Source organism: Rutidosis leptorrhynchoides, chromosome 1, assembly GCF_046630445.1.
Source record: "Rutidosis leptorrhynchoides isolate AG116_Rl617_1_P2 chromosome 1, CSIRO_AGI_Rlap_v1, whole genome shotgun sequence".
In the NCBI taxonomy this organism is placed as follows: Eukaryota; Viridiplantae; Streptophyta; class Magnoliopsida; order Asterales; family Asteraceae; genus Rutidosis; species Rutidosis leptorrhynchoides.
The window spans coordinates 369939120-369960890 of NC_092333.1; positions in this window are offsets into that span (position 1 = coordinate 369939120).

The following is a 21771-nucleotide window of genomic DNA, read 5'->3' on the forward strand; positions in this document are numbered from 1 at the left end:
TACTAACTCATGCATCAGTTCCCAACATTACTTCAATAACATTCATATTTTAAGCTCGAAAGTTTAGAGAATATAGAAACTAACAGTTTCTATATGATGTAACACTGATAGTACGAAGATATTAATAATTTCAGATAAGAATAGTTATGAAAATATCTTCAGAAATATGGAGGATATTTATAATGAAAGATACGATGATATCTTGGAATTTCTAATATCGAAGGATGGTGAAGAAAATTTTTCCGCAAGAGTTTAGAGTCAGGAGTAAGGTATTTTCTAAAGATTTCATCGGATACAGAATTATCTGGATTCTTTATGTACAAGTTTAGCCCTTGTGATTTGTCCACGGCCTCCTTCATGGTTTGCTCAATCCGTTTTCCAGTTCCAACTTTTCTGAGCTTTACCATCATACTATTCTTTATTATCAAACTTTTGACTGTTAATGTTGTTTACAGTTTTTGCTGCTCCCTTCAGCTTTTTCAACATTCAGAGTATCGATTCGTAAACTGGGTGTTTTTTAGAAGTTCATAATAGAAGATCACAATTCCAAGAGGTATATGTTATACATAATCAAATAACTGTTGATGTAGCAAGGCTTGCAAGATTCAAAATACTGATTGTTATTTTTGAGTAATTGGTATGGTCATTCTCGTTATAAGAAGTAGATGAGTATATGAATAGGTTTTACCGAACAAATATAATGATTTTTCGGAGAGACTTAAACCAATGAATAATGAAGTTGATGGTAAGTTTACTGGTAATGTGGTGGGATATAAATGGTTCTTCGATAACGATAACGAAGGGGCAAACGTATATACCAAAGTTATAATAAGACTTATTCAAATGAAAGATAAATGTTGATTTGTTGGAGCTGTGACAAAATTGGCTAATTTGAAAAGGGATTGCAAAGTTATTTTCAGTAATAACAACACCAAAGGAGCTAGAATAGATACGTGTTAACGTTTACTCTGTTTCCGAGAGTTTTTCTGGTGCATAACTATATGCATCAATCTTTTCTTCCGTAGATGTAGTGCGGTTGATTCATCCTATCGATTGAGGTGTTTTCAAGAATCATGAGAGGTTTGAACGCAATTTGTAATCGTCAAGATACAAATGAGGTTTAAGATGAGATCAAGTGGCAAACTTGAAGAAATGTTTAGTTTCATATGTTATAATCAATATTTTAATTTATTTTAATTGTCCAATATCATTAGTCCATAGTCGATAGTCCACAGTTAACAGTCCAATAATTCATATATAATTTAATATATAATATTTGAATTAATTTATACGTATCGTGACCCGTGTACATATCTCAGACTCGATCACAACTCAAAGTATATATATTATTGTAGAATCAACCTCAACCCTGTATAGAGAACTCGATCATTACTGCATATAGAGTATCTATGGTGATTCCAAATAATATATATAGATGCGTCGATATGATATGTCAAAACCTTGTATACGTGTCCCGATATTTAAAGTGTGTAATATAAATAACAAAAATTTAAATGACGATAAATAAAGTGCGTAAAGTAAATAACAGAAATTAAATGACGATAAATAAAATTGCGAGAATGTAAATTGCGATAATTAAATTGCGATAAATAAAATGTAACCAGTTAGCTAGGAACAGTTAGCTAGGAACAGTTAGCGTGGATTCTTAACAAAATTCTTTTCATAGTTAAATTGTTTGTTTCTAATAAATTTTATTTTTCCAATGTTTTCTTCATTACGCCACTTGTTGGATTCTGATAGGCCAAATCCAATCATGAAATTGAATGAAAATGGTTATTCTGCGGTTAACAGATTCGTATATCTGTGGATGTAAGTAGGATAGTAAATGACCATTGAATCAGATTCAAAAAATGTACAGTGTAAATTATTAATGTGAAATCTTAAATATTCCTCGGGTATTACCTACCCGTAAAAATATTTTCATCATTAACAGTTTGTACAAAAGAATTTTTAATTACAATCTTTATAAAAACATATATACATATATATTTTCTTCCGATATAATCATGGATTTAATGAGTTAATATGATATTAAACTCATTTGGTTTACCGTTAGAGCTAGAATACATAATCTCTAAAACATTAGAGATTACATAATCGCTATGAGGAACGAAGATAATTGAGGTAGAACGATACGTAGAACGATGATTATACTCGAGGTACAGAATGAGATGTTGAGGCATGGATTGTTGATGGTAATGGTGCTGTTATTGATGGTACTGTTGGTGTCGATGATGTTGCTGAAGCTGGTACGTTTTGCACCATATTCTCCAAATCGATTACTCCAGCGCGAAGTTTGTTGACTTCTTCTATTACCCATGAATGACTGACGGTTGTAACGAGCGGATGAATTAGGTTTACAATTTTAGATAGAATATAATCCTGGCGAGATATTTGGGAAATGAGGGTGAAAATGGTGTTTCGAATGAGTTCGCCGGTAAGTGCTTCAGGTTCATCGCCAAGAGTGCAAGTTGGTGGGTGGAAGGGATCGCCTTCTTCTCGTCTCCATCGATTAAGTCGACTACGAACTCATCAGATGAATTGGGGATGGATGATTGGTTGATTCATTCTGGTGACACTGCTTTCGAGGCTTAGGTGAAACTCCATATCGGAATAGCTGTCGGAATCCGAGGAATTCGAACTGGTTGAGGAATTCATCTCGTACGATCAGATGAAGGATTTCCGATAAGAAATAGATTATAGGATGTAGATTAGTACCCTGCAATACATAATTTACATATGCATATATAATACTAAAATCCCATAAGTTACGGAGGAATCTACGAAAGTTGTCAGGCAAAGTCTACAGTAACAGATATGCTAAGATATGAATTAGCAGATACGCTAAGATACGAATTTTGTCTATACACTATTCATACAATCATTGCAGTAAGATGCGTCTAGACTAAGAATGATAAGCATGTAATTTCTTAAGGATGATAAACAGATGATTTCCGACAAAAATGATAAGCAAAACTTTTGACATGCAGACACGGTTGAAGTCCAGACTCACTAATGCATCTAAACAACTATCAGTTAGACACCTTAATGCAAGACCTGATTCGCTAAGACCACCGCTCTGATACCAACTGAAACGCCCCATCCTAATCCATCTGGACGAAGTCCATATTGATTATAAATGATTCATAATAGTTGATTACGTCGCGAGGTACTTGACCTCTAAATGATATATTTTACAAACATTGCATTCGTTTTTAAAAGACAAACTTTCATTACATCAAAAGTTGACAGGTATGCATACCATTTCATAATATTCAACTATAAATGACCTAATCCGTCATTTACTTAATAATCTCTAAAGAACTTCAATGACTCGAATGCAACGTCTTTTGAAATATGTCATGAATGATTCGAAGTAATATCTTTAAAATGAGCTAATGCACAGCGGAAGATTTCTTTCAAACCTGAGAATAAACATGCTTTCAAGTGTCAACCAAAAGGTTGGTGAGTTCATCAGTTTAAAGTAATCATTTCATTTTCATCATTTTAATAGACCACAAGATTTTAAATATTATAAAACGTGCAGAAGTCCTATTCCAACTACACAAAAAATATCTTTCATATGAAGAACACCTGGTGAGGATTCACAATATAATAGTAACCATATGTGCCGGTCTTTCACCCCACGGCTGAATACATGTGCCTTCAAAATATAGAACCTCTATGCCGGTCTTTACACCCCACGGCTGAACACATGTTTATAAAATATAGGACAACCGGTGCCAAAATGTCATAAATAATAAACCATCCACCCGGCTCGGGAGCTCATACGCTCTAACGGAAACTGGGGGCTAATGCATGTCATACTAATCAACCCCAATCCCAGATAATTCTATCATAGAATGCAGTTAAGGTACTTGTGTCTATTGCGTCAAACATTTATAAAAGCGCATGTATTCTCAGTCCCAAAAATGTAAAGAGTAAAAAGGGAATCAAATGAAACTCACCTAATGTATTTTGTAGTAAAAATACATATGAAGGCATTGAACAACTAAACAATGCAGGATTGGTCTCGGATTCACGAACCTATATCATTTATATATATATATATATATATATATATATATATATATATATATATATATATATATATATATATATATATATATATATATATATATATATATATTAACACATATACTTGTAATCAAACAATTTATATACGTATTTATTAGTGATATCCTTTTATAACTTATGTGTTTCATTAAAATATTTTAATGTTACCAATAATGATATATTAATAATAATGATACTTATTAATGATAATGACAATGTTATTAAGGATATTAATCATAATGATAAAAATAATATTATTAATATTGTTAAAATAATGATTTTAATAAAAATGATAGTTTTTAATAATAATAATTATAATAATAATAATAATAATAATAATAATAATAATAATAATAATAATAATAATAATAATAATAATAATAATAATGATAATGATAATGATGATGATGATAATAATAATAATAAAATTTTAAGAATGATACTTAATAATACTTATTTTACTAATCATAATATTAACAATAAAAATACTAATATTTATTTTATTAACTATAATGATAATAATACTACTACTAATAATAATAACTATAAAAATAATAATTTTACTAATAATAATACTTATTGGTAATACAAAAATGATAATAGTATTAATAATACTAATAATAATAATTATTATAATAAGATAATGAGAATGCTACCTCCTTGTAACAAGCTTTAAAAAAAATAAACGCCAATGCCCGGGCTTGAACCTGCAACCTCTCAATTAAACCAAACACATTAAACCATGCTACCAATCTTGTTTTTATGAATTGATTTGCATGCTTTATATATTTAACCCAAAATTTCTAACTTCTTCTTCTTCTTAAATTAAGCAACCAAGATTAATCACAACCAACTATCATCATTAACTAACTGTCATCATCAACCAACTATCATCATTAACTAACTGTCATCATCAACCAACTATCATCATTAACTAACTATCATCATCTCGTCACTCATCTATTAACCATGATCATCAGATTATATACATGTTCTGATCACGACGGCATCACCATGAGCATAACATCATTCGGTTATCTCATCATTATTCTTAATCGTTTCAGCTTGTCACCTATATCATCATCAACTTATCCATAATTGTATCACCATTAATCCTATCCTTACAGTACGTTTGTGATATTGATCAGGAAATGGATTTGTAAATCTCGGCCCAGATTTGTTATCTAAAAAGAATATCTAAGTGACCCAACAAGTTTAAACCTAGCGGCCCCAATAGACATAGCAGCCCATTTAACATCCATAAATTAGTACACTTAATTTAATTAAAAGGGTTTCAGTAAAACAAATCATCAACAGCACGAGGACAAGTTGCAGCCTTCCCAATATTTAATCATAATTGGAAAACTTCTGTCGGCCAACAAAGGGAAAAGAAAAAAAATCACGCACCATATCATTGTTATTTGTTTAATAGCATACGGTTTGATTTATCTCCATAAAATAATACAAGTTGCAGCTATAAAGATGGTTGTAGGGCTGTGGTTATTCGCAGAAAAACAAAGAAAAGGAAGCGAAAATAAAGGTGTCGATTTATGAGGTATTCGAGGGTTGTTCTTGGTTTACGTTTATAATTACAGTATAGGAGTAAGTGTTTGTTGGTGAGGGTATTAGGTGGTGGTTTTCTCGGCTTGCAAAAACAGAAAGGTGAAGTGGGTTTGTGGATGGTGGTTCGAAAGTGGTGTGCAAGGTTTGTGATTTAAGGTGATGGGTTGTGAATTCATGGTGGTGTTTTAGGGACGTTTGAAACCGAAGAAAATAATAAAAGCGTAACAGCACTTGTTAAAACATGTAATAGCTGTAATAGGTACAACAGAAATAGAAACGATGGCGTTTTGCTTTATGGTGGTGAGTTGGTTAAACTCGAATAGGAAGCAGAAAAGTTAGCAGCTGAATATAGTGTTGGGTCGGTGGTTTTGGTGTTTCTTGACAAGAAAAGAGGAGAAAGAGATTGAGAAGGTGATGGTTTGAGCTTCGATTTAATGAAGGTATTTGTGGTGATTGTTACATAGTGTTTGAGATCATGGTGTTCGATTTTGGTGGTGGTGATCATGATGTAGAGAGAAAATGAAAATTGGTGATCTCTCCCTCTCCTTCTCATGTAACATGTATGTATTTCCATATAAGAAGAAAGGTGATGATCCTTGTCGACGGAAGTATTCGAGCCAGGAAGAAGAAAACAAAATAAATAAAAGCAGATTGTATTTTAGATTAATTGGTACGATCTTGATTAAGATGGGTAACAAATTTTCTTTGTAGTATAACCGATTTGTACTGAGGATCAATCAGAAGTAGGAAACAAATCTACAATAGTTTGATTAAAATTGGAAACTGATTACGTATCTATGTTTGGTTTTTATATAATATATACATCAGTATTTATATTTATGTGTTAATTATTAATAATATAAATTTATTAATATCTTCTATTAATATCATTAATTTTATTAATGTATTAAGAATACTAATAATAATAATAAAGATATTAATAATAATATTAATACTGGTTTTATATAAAAAATCATGCGAATAATAATAAGAATAAAAGTAATTGCAAAGGTGATAATAATGATATTATTCATGCTACTCATAATAAATTGTATTATTTTCTAATAATATTAATAATAATGATTTTTAAAGGATAAAGGTAATAATAATAATTCTTAATATTAATATCTAATAATAATACTAATAATAATCATAATAACTATAATTAAAATTTATTATTAGTTATAATGTTATTAATAATAATAATAACAATATTATTAAAATAACATTACTTATAATATCATTGTTATTAATGGTAACAATAATACTAATAATAATAACTTATACATATCTAATTTTATGTATATATATTTATTTTTTTTCATATCAAAATTTATAATATAGATAATACAAATATTAATGTCAATGTTAACCTTAGTAATAAATATGGAAGTAATTATTATAATATTGATATATTATTTATGTTCTAACTTGTAATTCCAGATAATGTATTAACTTTTCATTTTATTACTTTTGTAATATTTATTCTATAACATACTTGAATATTTGAATATTTATATATATATATTTTATATATTTATTTACACACAATCATTCGTGAATCATCAGACATAGTCGAAGGGTAAATGTTATCCATGTAAACAGTTCAAAGATTCTAAGACTCACATTACAGACTTTGCTTATCGTGTCGAAACCATATAAAATTCAAGTTTAAATTTGGTCGGAAATTCCCGGGTCATCACACAAGAGCACGAAGAACATTTAAGAAAAGTGCTAGAAGTATTGAGGAAAGAAAAACTGCACGCTAAGTTTTCAAAGTGTGCATTTTGGTTGGAAGAAGTTCAATTCCTCGGTCACATAGTGAACAAAGAAGGTATCCAGGTGGACCCGACAAAGATCGAAACCGTTGAAAAGTGGGAAACTCCAAAAACTCCGAAGCATATACGTCAATTTTTAGGATTGGCTGGTTACTACAGAAGATTCATCCAAGATTTCTCCAAAATAGCAAAACCCTTGACTGCATTAATGCATAAAGGGAAGAAATTTGAATGGAAGGATGAACAAGAGAAGGCGTTTCAGTTATTGAAGAAAAAGCTAACTACGGCACCTATATTGTCATTGTCTGAAGGGAATGATGATTTTGTGATTTATTGTGATGCATCAAAGGAAGGTCTCGGTTGTGTATTAAAGCAACAAACGAAGGTGATTGCATATGCGTCTAGACAATTGAAGATTCACGAGCAATATTATACATCTCACGATTTGGAATTGGGTGCTGTTGTTTTTGCATTAAAGACTTGGAGGCATTATTTATATGGAGTCAAATGTATTATATATACCTACCACAAAAGTCTCCAACATATATTTAATCAGAAGCAACTGAATATGAGACAACGCAGGTGGATTGAACTGTTGAATAATTATGATTTTGAGATTCGATACCACCCGGGGAAGGCGAATGTGGTAGCCGACGCTTTGAGTAGAAAGGACAGAGAACCTATACGGGTAAAAGCTATGAATATAATTATTCGTACTAACCTTACTACTCAAATAAAGGAGGCGCAAAAGGGGGTTGTAAAAGAAGGAAAGTTGAAGAATGAGATACCCAAAGGATCAGAGAAACATCTTAATATTCGGGAAGACGGAACCCGATATAGGGCTGATAGAATTTGGGTACCAAGGTTTGGAGATGTGAGAGAAATGGTACTTAAAGAAGCACATAAAACCAGATACTCAACACATCCTGGAATGGGGAAGATGTACAAGGATCTCAAGAAACATTTTTGGTGGCCAGGTATGAAAGCCGATGTTGCTAAATACGTAGGGGAATGTTTGATGTGTTCTAAAGTCAAAGCGGAGCATCAGAAACCATCAGGTCTACTTCAACAACCTGAAATCCCGGAATAGAAATGCTAAAACATTACCATGGATTTCATTACTAAATTACCAAGGACTGTAAGTGGTTATGATACTATTTGGGTAATAGTTGATCATCTCACCAAGTCAGCACACTTCCTGCCAATGAGAGAAGATGACAAAATGGAGAAGTTGGCACGATTGTATTTGAAGGAGGTTGTCTCCGGACATGGAATACCCGTCTCTATTATCTCTGATAGGGATGGTAGATTTGTTTCAAGGTTCTGGCGGACATTGCAACAAGCCTTGGGGACTCGTCTAGACATGAGTACTGCCTATCATTCACAAACTGATGGGCAGAGTGAAAGGATGATACAAACGCTTGAAGACATGCTACGAGCATGTGTTATTGATTTCGGAAACAGTTGGGATCGACACCTACCGTTAGCAGAATTTTCCTACAACAACAGTTATCATTCTAGTGTTGAGATGGCGCCGTTTGAGGCACTTTATGGTAGAAAGCGCAGGTATCCGATTTGTTGGAATGAAGTGGGGGATAGACAGATTACGGGTCCGAAGATAATACAAGAAACTACCGAGAAAATCATCCAAATTCAACAACGATTGAAAACCGCCCAGAGTCGACAAAAGAGCTACGCGGACAGTAAAAGAAAAGATATAGAGTTTGAAATTGGAGAAATGGTCATGCTTAATGTTTCACCTTGGAAAGGCGTTGTTCGATTTGGTAAATGGGGGAAACTAAATCCAAGGTACATTGGACCATTCAAGATTATAGATCGTGTCGGACTAGTAGCTTACCAACTGGAGCTACCTCAACAACTCGCGGCTGTACATAACACTTTCCACATCTCGAATTTGAAGAAATGTTTTGCTAAAGAAGATCTCACTATTCCGTTGGACTAAATCCAAATCAATGAATAACTTCAATTCATTGAAGAACCCGTCGAAATAATGGATCGTGAGGTTAAGAGACTTAAGCAAAACAAGATACCTATTGTTAAGGTTCAATGGAATGCTCGTAGAGGACCCGAGTTCACTTGGGAGCATGAAGATCATATGGAGAAGAAATACCCGCATCTATTTCCAGAAGATTTGTCAACACCTTCAACAGCTTAAAATTTCGGGATGAAATTTATTTAACGGGTAGGTACTGTAGTGACCCAAACTTTTCCATGTTTATATATATTAATTGAGATTGATATTTACATGACTAAATGTTTCCAACGTGTTAAGCAATCAAACTTGTTAAGACTTGATTAAATGAAATAAGTTTCATATAGACAATTGATCACCCAAGTTGACCGGCGATTCACGAACGTTACAAATTTTGTAAAAACTACATGTTGTGGTATATATAGACATGTATATATATGGTTGACATGAGATTATGATGATTAAGGATAAGTATATTAACAATGTGTGATATACATAAGAAATGAGATTACTAAGTTAAGAAACTCGAAAACGATATATATAACGATTATCGTTATAACAACGTCTTACTAGGTACATATGAATCATATTAAGATATTGATACACTTGGTTAATTATGTTAAATGATAAGTAAATATATCATTAAGTGTATTAACAATGAACTACATATGTAAAAATAAGAATACTAACTTGATGATTTCGAAACGAGACATATATGTAACGATTATAGTTGTAACGACATTTAACTGTATATATATCATACTAAGATATATTATATATCATAATATCATGATAATGTAACAATTTAACATCTCATTTGATATAATAAACATTGGGTTAACAACATTTAACAAGATCGTTAACCTAAAGGTTTCAAAACAACATTTACATGTAACGACTAACGATGTCTTAACGACTCAGTTAAAATGTATATACATGTAGTTTTTAATATGTATTCATACACTTTTGAAATACTTCAAGACACTTATCAAAATACTTCTACTTAACAAAAATGCTTACAATTACATCCTCGTTCAGTTTCATCAACAATTCTACTCGTATGCACCTGTATTTGTACTCGTACAATACACAGCTTTTAGATGTATGTACTATTGGTATATACACTCCAATGATCAGCTCTTAGACAGCCCATGTGAGTCACCTAACACATGTGGAAACCATCATTTGGCAACTAGGGTGAAATATCTCATAAAATTACAAAAATATGAGTAATCATTCATGACTTATTTACATGAAAACAAAATTACATATCCTTTATATCTAATCCATATACCAACGACCAAAAACACCTACAAACACTTTCATTCTTCAATTTTTCTTCATCTAATTGATCTCTCTCAAGTTCCATCTTTAAGTTCTAAGTGTTCTTCATAAATTTCGTAAGTATAGTTTCATAAAAATCAAGAATACTTCCAAGTTTGCAAGTCTACTTCCAAGCTTTCTAATCCATTCCAAGTAATCATCTAAGATCAAGGAACCTTTGTTATTTACAGTAGGTTATCTTTCTAATTCAAGGTAATATTCATATTCAAACTTTGATTCAATTTCTACAACTATAACAATCTTATTTCGAGTGAAAATCTTACTTGAACTGTTTTCGTGTCATGATTCTGCTTCAAGAACTTTTAAGCCATCCAAGGATCCTTTGAAGCTAGATCCATTTTTCTCATTTCCAGTAGTTTTATCCAGAAAACTTGAGGTAGTAATGATGTTCATAACATCATTCGATTCATACATATAAAGCTATCTTATTCGAAGGTTTAAACTTGTAATCACTAAAACATAGTTTAGTTAATTCGAAACTTGTTCGCAAAAAAAAGTTAATCCTTCTAACTTGAATTTTAAAATCAACTAAACACATGTTCTATATCTATATGATATGCTAACTTAATGATTTAAAACCTGGAAACACGATGAACACCATAAAATCGGATATACGCCGTCGTAGTGAAACCGAGGGCTGTTTTGGTTTGGATAATTAAAAACTATGATAAACTTTGATTTAAAATTTGTTCTTCTGGGAAAATGATTTTTCATATGAACATGAAACTATATCCAAAAATCTTGGTTAAACTCAAAATGAAAGTATGTTTTTCAAAATGGTCATCAAGATGTCGTTCTTTCGACGGAAATGACTACCTCTTTAGTAATTGACATGCAACTTAAATTTCTGACTATAAATCTATACTTTTTCTTTTTGGATTCTTAAATTAGAGTTCAATATGAAACTATAGCAATTTGATTCACTTAAAACGGATTTAAAATGAAGAAGTTATGGGTAAAACAAGATTGGATATTTTTGATCTTTTTAGCTACGGGAAATGTTTAACAAATCTATACAAATCATATCCTAGCTAACTTATATTGTATTATACATGTATTCTAATATATTATTGGGATACCATAGACACTATGCAAATGTTTTGACATATCATATCGACCCATGTATATATATTATTTGGAACAACCATAGACACTCTATATGCAGTAATGTTGGAGTTAGCTATACAGGGTTGAGGTTGATTCCAAAAATATATATACTTTGAGTTGTGATCTAGCCTGAGACGTGTATACACTGGGTCGTGAATTGATTCAAGATTATATATATCGCTTTATTTCTGTACATCCAACTGTGGACAACTAGTTGTAGGTTACTAACGAGGACAGCTAACTTAATACACTCAAATCTTTAAAACATAATAAAAATGGTTGTAATTATATTTTGATCATACTTTGATATATATATGTACATATTTTTATAGGTTCGTGAATCGATCCGTGGCCAAGTCTTATTTCCGAGGAAGGAAATATCTGTGAAAGTGAGTTATAGTCCACTTTTAAAATCTAATTTTTTTGAGATGAGAATACATGCAGGTTTTATAAATGATTTACAAAATAGACACAAGTACGTGAAACTACATTCTATGGTTGAATTATCGAAATCGAATATGCCCCTTTTTATTAAGTCTGGTAATCTAAGAATTAGGAAACAGACACCCTAATTGACGCGAATCCTAAAGATAGATCTATTGGGCCTAACAAACCCCATCCAAAGTACCGGATGCTTTAGTACTTCATAATTTATATCATATCATATCCGAAGGGTGTGTCGGAATGATGGGGATATTCTTATATATGCATCTTGTTAATGTCGGTTACCAGGTGTTCACCATATGAATGATTTTTATCTCTATGTATGGGATGTGTATTGAAATATGAAATCTTGTGGTCTATTGTTACGATTTGATATATATAGGTTAAACCTATAACTCACCAACATTTTTGTTGACGTTTAAAGCATGTTTATTCTCAGGTGAATACTAAGAGCTTCCGCTGTTGCATACTAAAATAAGGACAAGATTTGGAGTCCATGTTTGTATGATATTGTGTAAAAACTGCATTCAAGAAACATATGTCGATGTAATATATTTCTATTGTAAACCATTATGTAATGGTCGTGTGTAAACAGTATATTTTAGATTATCATTATTTGATAATCTACGTAATGTTTTTAAAACCTCTATTGATAAAATAAAGGTTATGGTTGTTTTAAAAATGAATGCAGTCTTTGAAAAACGTCTCATATAGAGGTCAAAACCTCGCAACGAAATCAATTAATATGGAACGTTTATAATCAATATGAACGGGACATTTCACACGATACCATATCACGTCTTTAATTTTTGCATTGGCCAATGGGACCCTCACCATTTCACCCCCATTTGAACCACCCCAAGCAACCACTGGTTCCTTCTACTCTATGTTTCATGCTCGACAAAACATCACCTATTTAACCACTCATCAAACCCACAGATATCTCAACCACTTCAACCATCATCTATCATCTCATCCTATGAATACTTGAATACACTTACTGCAATATTACAACTAATCGAACTAATTGTGAACTGATTTATTCTTGAACGAAGTTTCTGCATATCAACTACTGATCGAATAGCCCAAGACCATATAACATTTGAATTGTGGTTCTTGCAGTCGAGACTAAATAAAAACACCAACTCAATCATATCACCACCACTTATGTAATTATGCTTCTTCTTTCTTTCTCTATTATCGAACACCACTTTACTCTTCTTCCACTTCCATCTGCCACCTGCACCATAGCCACTTCCACCATAACAACCACCTTGATCGACCCAATTCAAAACACCACAATCACTATAAGCTGCTATACTTGTTTATCCTGTTTTCCTATCAAAACAACCCAAATTCACCTTCATATTACAATCACACAGACATAACCTTACCACCTATTATTGAGCATGACTATGTTCATAAATTTCTAATTAATTCAATCAACCAAAAACCACCTGAAAAACTGCTGCTGCTACGCTGTATAACTTCTATTTTTCCAGCCAGGATCACCACCACAACTGCTACACTCGTTCCTACCTTTTTGTTTAAATCATATTAAGCCATCACCAACTCGATTACTTTATAATTGTTGCTGCTTACTCCTGCTGCTCCCTGTTTGTTTTTATTTATTTATTTCATATATGAATAATCAAACCAAACAAATAGTTTCATCGCAATAAACAAAACCAACACAGTCCACCCTTACCTGCTACTGCCGTCTGTTTTAATCCTGTTATGAGCTAAAAAACCATCAAAACCGTCACCAAACATAAACTAATTGAACCACTACTGCTGCACATTTTTCTTCTATTGATCTGTTTGAGACAAGACTACAACCTGTTAAACGTAATCAACACCGACCCATACAACCATCACTGTTACTACTAGACCTGCAACTTCTACTATTTAAATAGCTGTTTTCCTATCCTCTGTACAAAAACCGCTATGAACACCATTCAATAATATTCGTGTTTGATTCAATTAAAAAGAAATATACAGATTATATATAGAAGGATGAGAAAACTAAGAGAAAATCAAGGAACCAATTACCTATATCACCAATTATTGAACCAATTACTCGACCGTTTGATAAAGGAGAAAGATTAACGATATTGATGAATTGATTACCTGATTTTCACCGATGATTACTGCTTAATCGATCTGTAATTAATGATGATGAGTGCCGATTGATTGTAGGATGACAATATTTTCGTTCCTGCGTTTTGACTTCTGCTATCTCGATCTATTTTAGCCGACACCACAAATTCCCTTTATTAGGTATAAAGATAATTATAATTATAATTATAATTATAATAATTATTATTATTAATATTATATTATATTATTCTAATTCTTATTATTATTATTATTTTTAATATTATTAATGTTATTATAATTAGTAAAATTATTATTATTATAAGTATTGCATGACAAATAATACGAATATCATCATTGTTATTATTAATATGTATTATTAAGATTTATTATTATTATTATTATTATTATTATTATTATTATTATTATTATTATTATTATTATTGTTATTATTATTAGTAATATAATTGTTGTTATTATTATTATTATTATTATTATTATTATTATTATTATTATTATTATTATTATTATTATTATTATTACCACTATAAGTATTAAGGACCATTTACTATTATTATTATCAATATGTGTTATTATTATTTTTATGAAAATAATAAAATTTGTTATTATTTTCATAAATATTAGTATTAATATCATTCTGTAATTATTAGTATTATCATTTTGTATTAAAATAATTATCATCATTATTATTAAAAATAACACTTTTATTAAAGTTATCATTTTGATTACTATTAGGATTATTATTATTATCAATATAAATTGTATTATTTTTAGAGACATTATTATTATTTTTATCACTATTATTATTACTATAAAAATTATTATTATCAATATCATTATTAGTATTATTATCATTATTTTAGTATTATCATAAGTATTATTTTAACAAATAAAATATATTTATATAAAAAATATAATTATTACATATATCATAAGTATATCCAATTTGCTAATTTAATATAAAAGAAACATATATAGATATGTATAACATTCGAAATAACAAATACATTATAATAAATAATATATTATATAATTAATATATATAAACAGGGTTGATGATTACTAAATGATAATTATACGTTTTAATATATATAACTGATATAGGTTTGTGGATCGAAGGCCAACTCTGCGTTGTTCAATATCATCATATGTATTTTTACTACAAAATACAGTATTGTGAGTTTCATTTGCCTTTTTACCCTTTACATTTTTGGGCTGAGAATACATGCGCAACTTTTATAAATGTTTTACGAAATAGACATAAGTAATTGAAACTACATTCTATGGTTGAATGATCGAAGCCGAATATGCCCCTTTTTGCTTGGTAACCTAAGAATTAGTAAACAGATCTACTAATTGACGCGAATCCTAAAGATAGATCTATTGGGCCTAACGAACCCCATCCAAAGTACCGGATGCTTTAGTACTTCGAATTCGTTTTTATCATGTTCGAAGGATTTCCCAGAATGATAAGAGATATTCTTATATGCATCTTGTTAATGTCGGTTACCAGGTGTTCAATTCATATGAATGATATTTTTGTATCTATGCATGGGACGTATATTTATGAGAACTGAAAATGAAAATCTTGTGGTCTATTAAAATGATGGAAATGATTATTTATGTTAAACTAATGAACTCGCCAACCTTTTGGTTGACACTTTAAAGCATGTTTATTCTCAGGTATGTAAGAAATCTTCCGCTGTGCATTTGCTCATTTTAAAGATATTACTTGGAGTCATTCATGACATATTTCAAAAGACGTTGCATTCGAGTCGTTGAGTTTATCAAGATTATTATTAAGTCAATTATATTTGGATATATTATGAAATGGTATGCATACTGTTAACTGTCGATGAAATGAAAGTTTGTCTTTTAAAAAACAAATGCAATGTTTGTAAAATGTATCATATAGAGGTCAAGTATCTCGCGATGTAATCAACTATTGTGAATCGTTTATAATTGATATAGACTTCGTCCAGATGGATTAGGATGGGTCCCTTCAGTCGTCAACATCAAGCATGCTACCTCATTAAACTCGGAACGCCATTTTTCAAACTCGTCCCTAGCCACTTGAGTAGCTCTCGTTCCGGGTTCTGCCAGTAAGGGTTCCTTAATTGCCCTGATCTTTCCTTCCTGTGACAACCCGGAAATTTCTGAACAAATTTAAACTTAATCCTTATATGATTTCGACACGATAAGCAAAATCTGTTAGGTTGAGTCTCAAAATTTTTGAACTGTTTCATATGTTCAATTGACCTTCGACCATTCCTGACGATTCACGAACAACTATTTGTAAATAGATACATATATATTTAAAAATATAAAAAAATACATATTAATTCGAAATATAATTTGAAATATTATATTATTTACTTATTAGAATTAATTTTTATAAAATGAAATAATATAAGATATAATAAAATTTATTATTAAAATAAATCTATATATATATATATATGTATATATATATGTATATATATATATATATACATCGCGAGGTCCATATCGATTACAAACGATTCACAATAGTTGATTACATCGCGAGGTACTTGACCTCTAAATGATACATTTTACAAACATTGCATTCATTTTTAAAAGACAAACTTTCATCACATCGAAAGTTGACGGCATGCATACCATTTCATAATATATCTAACTATAATTGACTTAATAATAATCTTGATGAACTCAATGACTCGAATGCAACGTCTTATGAAATATGTCATGAATGACTCCAAGTAATGTCTCTAAAATGAACAAATGCACAGCAGAAGATTTCTTTCATACCTGAGAATAAACATGCTTTCAAGTGTCAACCAAAAGGTTGGTGAGTTCATAGGTTTATCATAAAACAATAAAATTCATCATTTTGATAGACCACAAGATTTAAATCCTGCATGGTACAAATGGGCCCGAATCCTATACCCACCTGTAATGTGCATGCGATATCTTGTAAATACAGTACACCTTTCTCGTGTACGAAATCATCTTTCATAAATCTTAGTAACCGTACACATATCTCGTGCACAAAAATAACATACACATAACCTGTGTATAAAATCATTCTCTCGATATATAACATTCACTTTTCATTGCTTTCATAACTTGGCTTGGTAATCGACCTTAACATATAATGCGCATAAATAATATCCCCAAACCAGAACATCTCATCTGTAATATATATAAACTTCGAAGTACTAAACACCACGCCCACTAGCCCTTCCGTCTAGTGAACATTCTGGGTGGGGGTGTTAAACCCGGTAGCTACCTTTAGGATTCATGTGAATTAGGGCCATACCCGATTCTAATTCTTAGGTTACCAAGAAATAATAATCAAGGGAAAAATATTCACATCAATTGGTGGCAATTATCATGTCCACATAATTCAATAATAATCCACAGAACTTCTGTCTGCATAATAATTCATTCGAGGAATGTTTTGTTTATGTCTATCTCATCAAACATTTATAAAAGCATTTCATGTATTCGCAGTTCAAAATATATTTCAAAAGCATTTAATAAAGCAGTTGTAAAAACAGCGCATGTATTCTCAGTCCCAAAAATATAAAGAGTAAAAGGGAATCAAATGAACCCACTCTTGTATTTTGTAGTAAAAATACATATGATGACATTGAACAAGTGTAGGGTTGACCTTGGATTCACGAACCTATATCAGTTCTATAAATATTAACACATATCCCAATTAACCAAGTTTACTTATATTTTATAATTTATTAAAATTAGTATTTTATTGTTAAATCTAAATTTGTTATATGTAAATATTTATGTAAATAATGTTATTATGTTGGTAGTAATAATAATATTGTAATAATAATAATATTAATATTAATGATAATAATAATATAGTAAAAAAATAATGTAACTAAAATTATATATAAAAATCATGTTAATGAAAATAATAATAATGATAGTAATAATAATGATAGTTTTAATAATAATGACAATAATAATAATAATAATAATAATAATAATAATAATAATAATAATAATAATAATAATAATAATAATAATAATAATAATAATAATAATAATAATAATAATAATGAAAATGAAATATATGTTTACTACCTTTAAAGAGCTTTTCCCCAAAAAATGCCCCATACCGGGCTTGAACTCGTGACCTCTCAGTTAAACACACATGCCCATATCCATCACTCTGTCTCTCATTTCACTGTTTTAATAACCCATTAAATTCTTTTAATCTTAAATTCTACTGTCTTCAATATACAAAACTTTCTTATCTTCATCAGACTCCTCCTTTTGGCCCAACAGGAACACACAATAGATTCAGCCCAATCAATTAGGCTAGTTCTCGGCCCAGCTGAAATTTAAAATCGGCCCAACAGATATTCGGCCAAACTGCTTCAAAATCCCAAGTTTTCACAGCATCTCTTTTCTAAAAAAATAATTGTAATAGTCTAGTTTCGAACTCAAGACCTCTCGATCCCCATAAACACTCCTCACCATCCTTCCATTCCTGATTTTCTGAATAAATTGGATTTCAATTAAAAATAATCTGCCTTTTTCTGTTTTCTAATATCTTCTTCAAAGACAACCCAGAACTATTCATTGTTATACTTCATCAAACTTCATAACATCATCATCTTCATCGTCCTTGTGATCATCATCGTGATTATATTCATCATCAATAAAGTATCGAGTTTACCATCATAATCAATCATAATTATCATGCTCTAATTATCATAAAATCCTCTTCATCATATAATTATCTTAACCGTAATCATCTTCCTCTTATATCATCGCCTATATCGTTATCTATATCTAATCATCATAAAGATTCACATTATCGTAGCACCACTGAATCATCATACGATTTTCTCATAACCTATGTCATTACCAACTCTAAACATCATTATTTATCCTAATCATCATCGTACCTAAATCACATCATCACTCGGATCATCATCACCTAATTACTTCAAAATCATAATCAGCATCTACCTATCAGTTTTACAGTTTTCATCATCACAGCACACATCATCTCTTCTTCCGCTCAAAATTTAAAAGTCCAATAGGTTTTAAAGGATCCATAATAATAGTCCATTAAATGGATCCATCAGACTAACCCATTTTCATAAATCAAGAAGGGATTTTCATTGTAAATGAATTAGAAAAAACCAAGATTTGAGGCAGTCTTCATTTATTATTTTTATTTATTTATTTATTTATTTTTTTAAAAGACGCCTAGTGAGTGGTTGTCTGCCAGAAAATTTCCTTCTAGTCCCACATGTACTATAATATTATGTATATTCATAATCAAGTTGTCAAACCTCTTTATCAATAAAGTGAAAATTGCCGTCTTCTGTCTTCTTGCATATCCGTTCCCATCCCACATGCATATAAGTAAAGTATATCATGGTTTTGATGTTTGTTTGAATAAAAAAAAAATATAGTAGCTGCAGTAGTATAGCCATGGTGTGCGTGTGGTGACCCGTTTACAAAGACAATCAAAACAAAAGGATGTAATGATGTTCGTTTCAGTTGGAAATAGAAAGGATACAGAAAATAGGATCAAGAAGTAGTAGGAACAAGTTATGTAGCGTTAGTAGCGAGTAATAAGGTGACTTAAAGTGTTGTTTGATGTGGTTGGGTTCGAACAGGAAACAAAGTATGCAGGTGGTGAATGTTGAAGTAAGAGTTAATCAAGTAGGTTTGTTCGAACCATTTAAACATAAATCAAAATATGGAGGATGAGAGAGATAGATAGAGATATAGAAAGGTTTTGGTGGTTTTGGATTCAGTTGTGGGTTTTGTTTTAGGTTGTGGTTCAAACGAACAATAGGTACAGCAGTCTAAAAGGGGTGTTCGAGTGTGGTTACAACAGAAACGAAAAGCATTAACAATGTTCGTGGTTCATGAAAGTCTTAATAATGGTTGTTCATCTAACTAGAAATCAAGAAGAGAGAAGTTGCAGGTGGTGGTTTCATAGTGGTGTAAAAGGTGGTGATCATGGGTTTCATTGTTTAGAAGTTCATGATTAATAGTCATAGCATAAATCAATATTAGAAATTGTTCGATCATCGAATCATAAAAAAATAATAAAAAAAATAATGGGTTAGGGTGATTACAAGGTGGTGGCATGGTGAAGAAGAAAGGAAAAAGAAAAGAAAGGATTTAAGAGTGGTGAAGTGAGTCTATCGATAGATATAGAGACAGATACATAATTCTTGCAGTGATATAAAAAAATGAATTGAATAATGTGGTGTTGTGTTAATATATATATATATATATATATATATATATATATATATGTGTGTGTGTGTGTGTGTGTGTGTGTGTGTGTGTGTGTATATCTTATACTATATTTATAATATCAAGTGCATGATGAGGTGAATTTCAAAAAGAAAACAGTGACCATACCGTAAAGCAGTCGATAGTTTGTAATATTGTGCCGACAGTTTTCACGGAATGCTATTATCGTACTCCGTTGATAAATCAGTGGCGTATAAAAGTGTTCAGAAAAATTCCAAATTTTTAAATTAACTATATTTATTTATTTTGGTCATTATGATATAAAATTCGAGCATTAACTATTAAATAAAAATTACATTAATTATTCACTCCCAATCTCAAGTAAAATATGAAAAGTTTTAAAATTCAACAAATGGTTCCTAAATATATCCTTAATAAGCCTAAAATTAAAAGAACTCATTTTCGAATCACCGTTTATTTTAAAATAATATCAGTTTGAATTTAACTTGCTTAATATCAATCGAAACATCAATGAGTATTACAATTATTTAATATTTATTTTTAATATACTTTATTTGTATATAGAATATATTTTAAATAAAAATTATTATAATATCCTATTTTTTTATTTTATAAATTTTTAATAACAACAACATATAATACTTCTAATTATATTTCGAATTATTATTTATTTATACATACACACATATATATTTACAATTAATTGTTCGTGAATCGTCGAGAGCAGTCGAAGGTCAATTGAATATATGAAACAGTTCAAACTTTTTGAGACTCATCATTACAGAATTCGCTTATCGTGTCGAAATCATAATAAGATTAAGTTTAAATTTGGTCAGAAATTTCCGGGTCGTCACAGTACCTACCCGTTAAAGAAATTTCGTCCCGAAATTTGATCGTAGTCGTCATAGCTAACATTAAAAATGTTTTCATGACGAATTTGAGCTGATAAATAGAGTTTTATTACTGTTGAGTAATATGAATAAGATAATTCGATTACTCGAAGAGTACGAGTGAAGCTATCACTAAATAGTGAAATGAGAAAGACATGTTTCATCATAACTTTTGACT